The sequence below is a fragment of the Heptranchias perlo genome, chromosome 5 (genome assembly GCF_035084215.1).
Source record: "Heptranchias perlo isolate sHepPer1 chromosome 5, sHepPer1.hap1, whole genome shotgun sequence".
In the NCBI taxonomy this organism is placed as follows: Eukaryota; Metazoa; Chordata; class Chondrichthyes; order Hexanchiformes; family Hexanchidae; genus Heptranchias; species Heptranchias perlo.
This window is the reverse complement of record NC_090329.1, coordinates 50832296-50845836: the sequence shown is the minus strand read 5'-3', so window position 1 is coordinate 50845836 and position 13541 is coordinate 50832296.

Sequence of the window (13541 nt, the reverse complement as noted above, 5' to 3'; positions counted from 1 at the left end):
GTGTGGTCGGACAAATTGATGATAGACTTCCCTGTGGTTGTAACCGTGGTACCGGGGGAGGCTTGGTCGTTGCTGGTGGTGATGCCGAGTTTCTCAAGCTTCCTGCTCTTGGTTTTCATGTAGGCAGTGTAGTTCCGTTGCCTCGTCTGTTTGGCGGTATATCGTAGCTGGTCTGCTGTGTCCTGAGTACAGGTTGAGAGTATGGACTCTATCTTGGTTTCGAGGTTGTGGCGTCTGCTGTAGAGTTGGTGTATGAGATGGTTGCAGAGTGTGCGAGAGGTACGGCGGCAGAGTCTCTCAGCGTAATCCGAGTTGTATGTGGACTTGAGTGGGTTCTTGATCTGGAGTCCTTTCGGGATCTTGTCTGCTTTCTTGCAGCTCTGTAAAAACTTGATGTCTGTGTCGATATGCGCAATCTTCATGGAGATCCTTAACACTGTGAGCCGGCAGTTTGTGGTGTCGATCGTAGCCATGATGTGGAGATGCCGGTGATGGACTGGGGTGGACAAATGTAAGGAATCTTACAACACCAGGTTATAGTCCAACAAATTTATTTTAAAATCACAAGCTTTCGGAGATTATCTCCTTCGTCAGATGATTGAATGAAAAGGTTCTCAAATCGCATATCTTATACGATGTTGGGACAGCATCACACCAATCAAAAGGTGTCGTTGTTATTCAAACAGGCCAGTCACGGAGAACAGCACGTCCCAGTACACTCGATATACATTGTGTCTTTTACACAGGCAGGCAGAAAGAAACTCAAAATGGCAGAGAGAGAGAGAGAGAGAATTTTTAAAAACATATAAATTTTTTCCCCCTTTTTGCTGGTGGGGTTACGTGTAGCGTGACATGAACCCAAGATCCCGGTTGAGGCCGTCCTCATGGGTGCGGAACTTGGCTATCAACTTCTGCTCGACGATTTTGCGTTGTCGTGTGTCTCGAAGGCCGCCTTGGAGAACGCTTACCCGAAGATCGGTGGCTGAATGTCCTTGACTGCTAAAGTGTTCCCCGACTGGGAGGGAACCCTCCTGTTTGGCGATTGTTGCGCGGTGTCCGTTCATCCGTTGTCACAGCGTCTGCATGGTCTCGCCAATGTACCATGCTCCGGGGCATCCTTTCCTGCAACGTATGAGGTAAACAACGTTGGCCGAGTCACAGGAGTATGAACCATGTACCTGGTGGTTGGTGTCCTCTCGTGTGATGGTGGTATCCGTGTCGATGATCTGGCATGTCTTGCAGAGGTTGCCGTGGCAGGGTTGTGTGGTGTCGTGGACGCTGTTCTCCTGAAAACTGGGTAACTTGCTGCGACACTACAGACTTCCTACAAAAACTCAGCACCCACGGACCAGTTGAACCAGGAACACTTCTCACCACGATGGACGTCTCGGCACTATACACCAGTATCCCCCACGATGACGGCATCGCTGCAACAGCCTCAGTACTCAACACCAACAACAGCCAATCTCCAGACGCCATCCTACAACTCATCCGCTTCATCCTGGATCACAATGTCTTCACCTTCAATAACCAGTTCTTTACCCAAACACACGGAACAGCCATGGGGACCAAATTCGCACCCCAATACGCCAACATTTTCATGCAAAAGTTCGAGCACGACTTCTTCACTGCACAGGACCTCCAACCAACGCTATACACCAGATACATCGACGACATTTTCTTCCTATGGACCCACGGCGAAGAATCACTGAAGAGACTACATGATAACATCAACAAGTTCCATCCCACCATCAAACTCACCATGGACTACTCCTCAGAATCGGTTTCTTTCTTGGACACACAAATCTCCATCAAAGACGGGCACCTCAGCACCTCACTCTACCGCAAGCCCACGGACAACCTCACGATGCTCCACTTTTCCAGCTTCCACCCCAACCACGTCAAAGAGGCCATCCCCTATGGACAGGCCCTACGAATACACAGGATCTGCTCAGACGAGGAGGAACGCGATGGACACCTACAGACGCTGAAAGACGCCCTCGTAAGAACGGGATATGACGCTCGACTTGTCGATCGACAGTTCCGACGGGCCACAGCGAAGAATCGCATAGACCTCCTCAGAAGACAAACACGGGACGCAACCAACAGAGTACCCTTCGTCGTCCAGTACTTCCCTGGAGCGGAGAAACTACACCATGTTCTCCGCAGCCTTCAACATGTCATCGATGACGACGAACACCTCGCTAAGGCCATCCCCACGCCTCCACTACTCGCCTTCAAACAGCCACCCAACCTCAAACAGACCATCGTTCGCAGCAAGTTACCCAGTTTTCAGGAGAACAGCGTCCACGACACCACACAACCCTGCCACGGCAACCTCTGCAAGACATGCCAGATCATCGACACGGATACCACCATCACACGAGAGGACACCACCCACCAGGTACATGGTTCATACTCCTGTGACTCGGCCAACGTTGTTTACCTCATACGTTGCAGGAAAGGATGCCCCGGAGCATGGTACATTGGCGAGACCATGCAGACGCTGTGACAACGGATGAACGGACACCGCGCAACAATCGCCAAACAGGAGGGTTCCCTCCCAGTCGGGGAACACTTTAGCAGTCAAGGACATTCAGCCACCGATCTTCGGGTAAGCGTTCTCCAAGGCGGCCTTCGAGATACACGACAACGCAAAATCGTCGAGCAGAAGTTGATAGCCAAGTTCCGCACCCATGAGGACGGCCTCAACCGGGATCTTGGGTTCATGTCACGCTACACGTAACCCCACCAGCAAAAAGGGGGGAAAAATTTATATGTTTTTTAAAATTCTCTCTCTCTCTCTCTGCCATTTTGAGTTTCTTTCTGCCTGCCTGTGTAAAAGACACAATGTATATCGAGTGTACTGGGACGTGCTGTTCTCCGTGACTGGCCTGTTTGAATAACAACGACACCTTTTGATTGGTGTGATGCTGTCCCAACATCGTATAAGATATGCGATTTGAGAACCTTTTCATTCAATCATCTGACGAAGGAGATAATCTCCGAAAGCTTGTGATTTTAAAATAAATTTGTTGGACTATAACCTGGTGTTGTAAGATTCCTTCTATTTATAAAGCCCAGGGTCCTGTATGCTTTTAAACTGCTTTCTCAACATGTCCTGCCACCTTTAAAGATTTGTGCACACATACCCCGAGATCTCTCCATTCCTGCACCACTTTTAGAATTGTACCATTTAGTTTATATTGCCTCTCCTCATTCTTCCTGCCCAAATATATCAGTTCACATTTCTCTGCATTAAATTTCATCTGCCATGTGTCCGCCCATTCCACCAGCCTGTTTATATCCTCTTGAAGTCTATCATTATCCTCCTCATTGTTTACTACCAAGTTTTGTGTCATCTGCAAATTTTGAAATTGTGCCCTGTACACCCAAGTCCAAGTCATTAATATATATCAAGAAAATCAGTGGTCCCAGTACCGGCCCCTGGGGAACACCACTGTATATCATCCTCCAGTCTAAAAAACAATCATTCACCACTACTCTCTGTTTCCTGTCACTTATCAAATTCTGTATCCATGCTGCCACTGCCCCTTTTATTCCATGGTCTTCAAATTTGCTGACAAGCCTATTATGTGGCACTTTATCAAATGCCATTTGGAAGTCCATATACACCACATCAAATGCATTGCCCTCATCAACCCTCTCTGTTGCCTCATCAAAAAACTCAATCAAGTTAGTTAAACAAGATTTGCCTTTAACTTAATTTGCCTTTCCTTAATTAATCCACACTTGTCCAAGGGACTGTTAATTTTGTCCCAGATTATCATTTCTAAAAGTTTCCCCACTTTTCAACTGACTGGCCTGTAGTTGCTGGGTCTATCCTTACACCCTTTCTTGAACAAGGGTGTAACATTTGCAATTCTCCAATCCTCTGGCCCCATATCTAAGGATGATTGGAAGATTATGGCCAGCACCTCCACAATTTCTATCCTTCTCTCAGCAACTTAGGATGCATCCTACTTATCTACTTTAAGTACAGCCAGCCTTTCTAGTACCTCCTCTTTATCAATTTTTTGCCCATCAAGTATCTCAATTACCTCCTCTTTTACTGTGACTTTGGTAGCAGCTTCTTCCTTAGTAAAGACAAATGCAAATAGTACTCAGCCATGCCCTCTGCCTCCATGTGTAGATCTCCTTTTTGGTCCACAATTGGCCCCACCCCTCCTCTTACTACCCATTTACTATTTATATGCCTAGAGAAGACTTTTGGATTCCCTTTTATGTTGGCCGCCAGTCTATTCACATACTCTCTCTTTGCCCTTCTTATTTCCTTTTTCACTTCTCCTCTGTACTTTCTATATTCAGCCTGGTTCTCACTTGTATTATCAACCTGACATCTGACATACGCCCCCTTTTTCTGCTTCATCTTACTCTCTATCTCTTTTGTCATCCAGGAAGCACTGGATTTGGTTGCCCTACCTTTCCCCCTCGTGGGAATGTACCTAGACTGTACCCGAACCATCTCCTCTTTCAAGGCTGGCCATTGTTCAATTACAGTTTTGCCTGTTAATCTTTGATTCCAATTTACCCGGGCCACCCACTGAAATTGGCCCTCCTCCAATTAAGTACTTTTACTCTAGATTGCTCCTTGTCCTTTTCCATAACTAATCTAAACCTTATGATACTATGATCACTGTTCCCTAAATGTTCCCCCACTGACACTTGCTCCACTTGACCCACCTCATTCCCCAGAACCAGATCCAGCAATGCCTCCTTCCTCATTGGGCCGGAAAGGTACTGATCACCAAAGTTCTTCTGAACACACTTCAGAAATTCCTCCCCATCTTTGCCCTTTACACTATTACTATCCCAGTCTATATTAGGATAGTTGAAGTCCCTCATTATCACTACTCTATAGTTCTTGTACCTCTCTGTAATTTCCCTACAAATTTTCTCCTCTATATCCTTCCCACTAGTTGGTGGCCTATAGAATACACCCAGTCGTGTAATGGCACCTCTATTGTTTCTTAACTCTAACCAAATAAATTCTGTCCTTGACCCCTCAAGGACATCCTCTCTCTCCAGCACTGCAATAGTCTCCTTAATTAATACAGCCTCCACCACCCCCTCCCCCACCTCCTTTTTCTCCTTCCCTATTTTTCCTGAACACCTTGTATCCAGGAATATTTAGTACCCAGTCCTGCCCTTTTTTGAGCCAGGTCTCTGTTATCGCCATTACATCATATTCTCATGTGGCTATTTGCGCCTGCAGCTCACCAACCTTATTTACCACACTTCATGCGTTTACACTCATGGACTCTAAATCTATCTTAAACCTTCTTGTATTCTCTCTTAGTCTGATCCCACCTAATACCGTACTATTTCTTACTCTTGTGCTATCTGTCTCTCCCAATCCTTTGTGCACCTTGGTTCTCCTTTCTAATGCTACATCTTGGTGCCCATCCCCCTGCCAAATTAGATTAAACCCTACCCCACAGCACTAGTGAACCTCCCCACGAGGATATTGGTCCCAGGTCCATTGAGCTAATATAAATTCTGATATGACTCACTTGAAGCATTCATTCTGTTGCTGCCATGTTACAATTTTATAGGTGTGTACTCCGCTAAAATTACATTTGCATAGGCATGCTTAGCTGACAAAGCCTAGATATGTCATTGCAAAAAGTCCTTTAATTACTGAATTACCTTCGAACAATTTTTTCATATTGGTGCTGAACAATGTAATCGGAAAAAAAGAATATTTTCCACCTTACTCTGAAATACAACATCAAGCAGACTCGAGTCAAATATAGTTCAAAGCTGAAGTTTCTACATTATATTCTGACACTGTGCTTAAACACCTGCTCAGAAGTTCATCCTTTCTGCACTGGAGTGTAATTTTTCAATATATGTTGACAAAATATATTCCTTCTCTGAGTCACAAGTTAATGATAATTGTGTCCAACTTGTGTGAAACAGTTTTTCACCTGTAAATGGCTGAAACTTTTCACTTAGGACCTTTAGCAGTTATCACATGCCTTGGTTATACTGAGCCCCTGTGCTGTAATCCAGTATCAGTACTTAAATCCACATTGTCAAAGACAGCCGAAATGCTTAGTTTAAGCTGCTTTCTCATAATGGGTTGCCTATTTCGACAAACTTTTGTTATTTAATTTTTGGATGCATGTGCAAAAGTATGCCACCACCACCTAGTTGTACTCGAAGAGATTTGAACATGTTTCTCATTATGTCATGTCTAGAGAAATGAAGACACCTGGGAGGATCAAATACGCCAGTACTATGCTTCCACATTGGTACCAACATCAAACCTACTGCTGAGGTGGGAGCACTTAAAGCTGGTACAGATTCTGCATACTTCATTCAATTTATATTGGCAAACGGGCCTGGATTTTTACTCCGAGCCGTGGAAAGTGGTGGTGGGAGCATTTCCGGATGGGAAACCCGGAAGTATGAGTTTCCGAGGACATCCTGACGATTTTGATGCCAGGACGTCTTTTAAATTTTTTTAACCAGTTTTCCCGCCTAACAGCCAGCCAGATTGACAGGCTGGCTGGCTGTCAAATGGGAAAGCATCCATGGAGCGTATGCCAGGTAAGTCTGACATCGGGGGGCTTGGGGCTGGAGATCGGGGAGGCGTTGGTCATTAGGGGGTGGGGGTCAGAGACATGGGGAGGGGGGTGGAACATCGTGGGGGAGGGTCAGACATCGTGGGGGGGGAGTCGGAGAACCGGGGGGGTTGAAGACATCGGGGGAGTCAGACATCATGCGGGGGCGGGGGTGGTTGGAGACAATGGTGGGGGGGGGGTGGTCGACATCGTGGAGGGGTTTCTGAGACATCGGGAGGTCGGAGACATTGGGGGGGAGGGTTGGAGACATTGGGATGTTGGAGACATTAGGAGGGTGGGACACCTTGGGGGGTTGGGACATCATAGTGGGGGGAAAGACATCAGGGATCGAAGACTTCAGGGGGGCCGGACATCATGGGGGGGTTTGGAGACATCGGGAAGGTCAGACATCGTGGGGAGGGGGTCGGAGACATCGGTGGTGGGGGGGGGGCGGTGTCGGACATCATGGGGGTGGTCGGAGACATCAGGGGGCCGAATACATCGGGGGAGTCGGACATCGTGGTGGTGGGGTCGGAGACATCGGGAGATTGGAGACATTGGGGGAGGGTTGGACATCGTTGGAGGCGTTGGAGACATTGGGGGTCAGAGACATTGGAAATGCATGGATAGATTAGGAGATCAGACATGGGTGGGGGGGGGGTGCTGGTCGGCCGATCACATGTGTTGGATCGTGGCAGGTGAGCTTGTTGGGCTGAGGGGAAACACTCCTGCTCCTCCTGGCCCACAAGCAGTGCAATAAAACCTGTTGATCTGGTCCTTCTCGCCTCCTCTTACGTGGCGAGAATCAGAAAGCCCGGGAATCCCGGCTCCCATGGGTTAAAAATAAAAAAGCTATTAAAATGGAGGCATGCGGCCGCCTTATAAGATTTTGCTGACCGACCCGCCTCCTGAGAGTGGGTTGGTCGCCCACCCCCTAACCCGCCTCCGTTAAACCCGGAAGTGGGCAGATTGGGATCGGGTTTTACATTTTTATAATTTTTACCTTCCCATCCGCCCCCCAACCCATCTGTCCTTGGGGGCTAAAATTACCCCCAGATGTTGGCCGAATTTAGGTCTGTAAAAGATCCCTACATAACAACAGTCACTACCATTTCAAACAGGAATTCATTGTCTGAAGTGCCTTGAGACATTTTGACATGATATGGTGTGATATAAATGTAATTTAATAGGTATTAGAAATGATATATTGTTATATAATTAATTACATTATTTTACCATTATCTTATTTATAAACAGAGATTGAGATAGTGAGGGAGAGCCACTTTCTTCCCATTTGTCGTTATTGAATTGAAGTCCAAATCCCCGAAGGAAGTTTCAAACTTTTTAAATGAGTGGAATAAACTGCAATATGAACAGGAGATCTTCCATCATTACAACAGCACCAGAATAAAACACCCAGCTAATCAAAAACTCAAAGGCAAACAGTTAACATTTAAGAGGCAATTATTGAAGTGTTCATGGAGGATGTCTTCTACCTCATTGTGGACTGTATGTGAATGAGCAGGGCAAATGAAAATATATACCTGATGGCAAAAAGAAAACTAAAATTTATCTTTATGGTGCAAGGCATAAAAAAGGTGACGAATCGTTTCAGTAATACTTGTGTTGAAAACCACGATCAGAGTTAATGTCAATTAAGAAATGTTCCACGGGTTCCTTATAGTTTGTCAACTTAGTTTATATATTTATAATAGCCGTATGAATCCTGTCCAAAATTGGCAGCTTTTTGTATTTGGGACGTAAATTTCAGTCTCTTTCACCTTGGTCATTTGATTTAATCAGTGTAGAAGGAAGGTGGTGACTTAACATTGTGATTTCACTGCATATTATTGGAATGTGCAGCTATAGACCACAATATACATGTTCTACCTACAGTTTTGGATGTTAGTGCTGGGCAAGCACTCCCAGGTCAAATATAGTACGGCAGAATAAAGTTCCCTGCTCCAACAATATACCTTAGCCCAACCTCAGAAAAGTAACCTCTTAATGCAATCACCATTCCTAGCTGTATGAATGACATTGACAATTCCCACCATATCAGGGGCAATTTTCTGCTTTGGGCCCAGCCCACTAGGAACTTAACTAAGACTGCTCTGACACATTTTGCACAGGACCCTTACAGCCAACAGACAGAGGAGACATTCACCCATCAGTCTGTGGCTGGATCTGAAGCCAAGGGGTTAAATTCAACATCACCATCTGGACAGTAATCAAGTGGAGCTGATCATTCATCCGTTGTAGAATCTGCCAGATTTTTGTACTATTGAAATCATTTATATAGTGCCTTTAACGCAGAAAAACGTCTCAAAGCGCATCACAGAAGCGCAATCAAGCCATGAAGGGATTTAAACACAAGGCCATGAATGGTTTTGAACATTGCTCATTCCCATCTCTACCTTTCCCCACTGCTGCAAAACCCTAATTTATACCTCTATCATCATGAAACTCAAATCCTCTAACACTCTCCTAGCTGCCTTCCTTGTTTCTGCCTTCGATAAACTATAATTCATTCAGAATGCTGAGACAAACGTTTTCACCTGCACTTCAAAGACTCCGACTCTCATTGCATCCACCTTCCACTGGCATAAATTCCACTGGGTCTGTGCACCCTAGTTAGTTTGTCTTCATTGTGCTCACTCTTGCTTTTAAATTCCTCCGAGGCCTTGCCCTACTCTACTTAACAGTTCCCTCTAGCCATATGTGCCCGTGTGTACCCTTCACTCCTTGTTCCCTACTTCACCATTGGTGGCCACTCTGTCAGTCAATATGCTCCTGCCCTTGGACCTCATTCTCTAAATGTCTCTACCTTGCCACCCCCCTCTCTGTTTTCCAAAACCAATCTCAAAATGCTTCTCTTTGACCACGTCTTTGCTTCCCAACTTTTCCATCTTTCCTCCAGCCCGCTGTTCAGTATTTTTTTCTTCTCCTCTTAAAGCATTTTGAGTTATCCTTCTCTATGTGAGGAGCACTATGGGAACGTAAGTTATTGTTGTTCAGTTGGAGCAAACATTACCCCTTCTCTTTACCACTTCCAGCGGCTACGTTTCCAACCTGAGCATTGGCTGAATACAGTAGGGCCACCATTTGAATTTTTAAATTTGACATTTGCAGCCAGCTAGGAAAAATATATCACTAACATCACCACCTGCCAGCAGGAAAACCTAAATCAAGGAGATTTTACTTTCATAGCTTATGATGTCATGCAAACCTCTCGAGTGTATCACAGGTCTTTGTGTACATAAAGACATATATTTTCATTTCCTAAAATACTTTTACATGAACTTCAATCCACTATTGAAGTTTACGATTACAGGAAAAAGACGTGTTTGGGTACAAATGACAAATAAAGAAAATTGGCCCCATTATCAGAAAGCAATGAACTCTGATACAAAACTTTAATGGGACATTCACAAAATAAATGGAAGACTGCCCATATTAAAATGGAAACAAGACAGCTGGGGCTGCAAAAAAAAAGGTGCAATATACTCTTCAAGGGTTGATTTAATGAACAGAAGGTCATGGGGAGCTTGCCCATGATTTCTTGATATGTGCTCCTGGTAATGTCTGCACCGGGAGCGTACATGCAGAAAATCAGCCATCTATGTGAAGGTAATGTTCATCTAATCCCTGCAAGTTTCTTATAGCTTTGTAACAGGCATCCACCCATCTGCCATTCTCCATATATCGTTATTTCCGATGCAAACTCAATACGATGCTTAAAACATATACATATCTCAAATATGCTTAAAGTAGCAGCATCACAGTGAAAATCTTTTAACATGCATATCTCAAATCCAATAACATCAACTTTATACAGTGAGAATTGATGATTCATATTTTTATTGAAATTCCTCATAGAATAGAATCATAGAATTATACAGCACAGAAGGAGGCCATTTAGCCCATCATGCCTGTGCCGGCTCTTTGAAAGAACTATCCGATTAGTCCCACTCCATTGCTCTTTCCCCATAGCCCTGCAAATTTTTCCTTTTCAAATATTTATCCAATTCCCCTTTGAAAGATACAATTGAATCTGCTTCCATCACCCTTTCAGGCAGTGCATTCCAGATCATAACAACTCGCTGCATAAAAAAAATTCTCCTCATCTCCCCTCTGGTTCATTTGCCAATTACCTTAAAAACACAGCGGAGCTCCTCTGGGATATGAACCTGGGAGCTGCCGCATATTTCAATCAGTGAATCTCCACTGAGTGAGAATTATACCCCTAGACCAATGAAATGTTTGTTTTGCTCATGGTGACTAAATTGCATCTTTTACTAAACTATTAATAATTGGTAAGCTCTCAAAAACTATTTGGAAGAATGGTGTAATAATGTACGTTAATAAAAACAAATTGCAGGCAGCATTCTGAAAGTTGAGTTACTCCCTTAAAGTTAGATGCCTGTAATAGAAGTTAATGAGCCCTAAGTAAATTACTGGACCAAATCTGTAGGTTCTGCAGTTGGAAAGGCAAGGACATTATTGGGACTAGAATTTTTTAATATTCTGCCTTCACTGACCAGTGGAAAACTGAGTACCATGGGATGACATTTAACTAATAGTCAAAAGAACAAAACTAAATTAGAATTCTGAAGGATTTCAAGGCAAATGTTTAAATTATAAAAATATTGTAGAAATATTTATGTGCTTTACTCCCAAATAGCACTCTAGAATTGGCAATATTTTTGATAATACTTGCCTTTATAATTCATTTTGCGCATGTTTCAATGATTTTATCAATTTTTTTTTTAAAACCTACTTACACTATACATTTGAATCCATTCTTTTGTTCTTTCTGGCCCCTGCATCAATACCTAATGCATGATGGAAAGAGCACCCATTTAATGCACCATTGGAGCAGCTAATGCCACAGTGAAGTTTTCATTACAAATTCAACCACATCATTAAAAAGCAAACAAATCTCTGATGACGTAATTATTCCCTTCATTAAGTGTAAAATTAGCACACGTTATAGTAACCAATGTCCATTTGGCCTCCAATAACTTTATGGCAAAGTACATTTGGCAAAGCCATTTTCCCGCTTTAGAAAGAAAACAAAACCGTTCATTGTTCTTTCTCAGTAACAGTAAGACATTGTCGATAGGAATGTGCTGCAGTACCTGAACAGAGATCAGTAACAGTACTTTTCTGTAACAATGTTGAGTTTATTTTACATATTATCTAGATAAGCAGCATTTTAGCAACAAAACACTTTTGATATGCCGTGCTAATGCAGCGTATCAATGTGCAAACAAGCAAACAAAGTGCTTGATTTTATTTTTACAATTTAGATTCTTATATCTAGAGTTTTAGAAATTATTTTCCCTCAGTCTTCCTGAAAAAACTGGCTCATGTAACTGGCTCAACCTTGGGTGTACATTTACATCAGTATTCCAACACCGTTACCTCTGGAGACCCCCAAACATCTATCCTTGGCCCCCTCCTTTTCCTCATCTACATGCTGTCCCTTGGCAACATCATCCACAGACATATAGGTCTCGATATTAATGGGGAGGTGGGGAGGGTGTGGGGGAGCGGGGGAAAAACCCAGCAAGGCCGGGGATGTGGAGACTCTGCCGATCTTAACGTCAGGGCCTCATTTCGATAATCTAATGCAGGCTCCCGCCCGTCAGCAGGCAAAATTAACAGCCTGGCTGGTGGGCGGGAGCGCACACAAGCAGCAGCAGGCCCCAGCTGGGGACCTGTAGGGATGGTCCCTGGCAGTGAGTTTTTTTGATTCGTTCATGGGATGTGGGCGTTGCTGGCGATGCTGGCATTTATTGCCCATCTCTAATTGCCCTTGAGAAGGTGGTGGTGAGCTGCCTTCTTGAACCACAGTATGGAAGCTCTGGGCCACCATTGGAAGGGGGTGTGGAGAGAGTGAATATCGGGGCCGCGATCAGCAGGTTGTGGGGGGGTGGTGGAGAGAAGACTACGGGGCCACGATCGAGGCTGGAAGAGGCCGAAGGCTTCCTCGTGAGGCCTGGGGGGAGCACTCCTTGGCCAGTTGGCACCTCCCGGCTCGGATTTGCTGCCGGGAATCCCACAGCGCGGCATCCCTCTCACTCACAGTGAAATTTAAGTCACTGTGCTGATGATGTAATCTAGCCGTGCCTTTGGAATGTTAATTAGGCCCCCACCTGCCTTTTGCAGGTGCTTTGTGGATGGCCTGATTTGTCTTTGATAAATTTTAAACGGACGAGAATGGGGTCGGGTTGCTCCAGCCCGATATTTTAACATGCCCACCCACCACCGCCCCCCTGCCCCGCCCATCGGTGGGAGTTTAAAATCGAGGCCATATGGTCAACCTCCACATGTACGCTGATGACACAGTGCTCTACCTCTCCACTATCTGTCTTCACCCCTCCACTGTCTCTGTGCTGTCAGAGTGCTTGTCTGATATCCAGTTTTGGATGAGCTGAATTTCCTCCAGTTAAACATCGGGAAAACGAAAAACATCATCTTTGGCCCCCACCACAAACTCTGCTCTCATTCCATCCTCCTCCCTAGCCACTGTCTCAGGCTGAATCAAACAGTTTGCAACCTCAGCATCATGTTCTTCCCTGAACTGACCTTCCGATCCCATATCCTCTCCATCACAAAGACTGCCTACTTCTACCTCCATAACATTACCTGACTCTACCCCGACCTCAGCCTATCTGCTGCTGAAATCCTCAACCATGCCTTTGTCATCTCCAGCTCAACTACTTCAATGTTCTCCTTGCTGGCTTCCCATCCTCCACCCTCCATAAACTTCAGCTCATCCATAAACACAGAAACATAGAAACATAGAAAATAGGAGTAGGAGTAGGCCATTCGGCCCTTCAAGCCTGCTCCGCCATTCAATATGATCATGGCTGATTCTCTATCTCAATACCATATTCCCACGCTCTCCCCATACCCCTTGATGCCTTTTGTGTCTAGAAATCT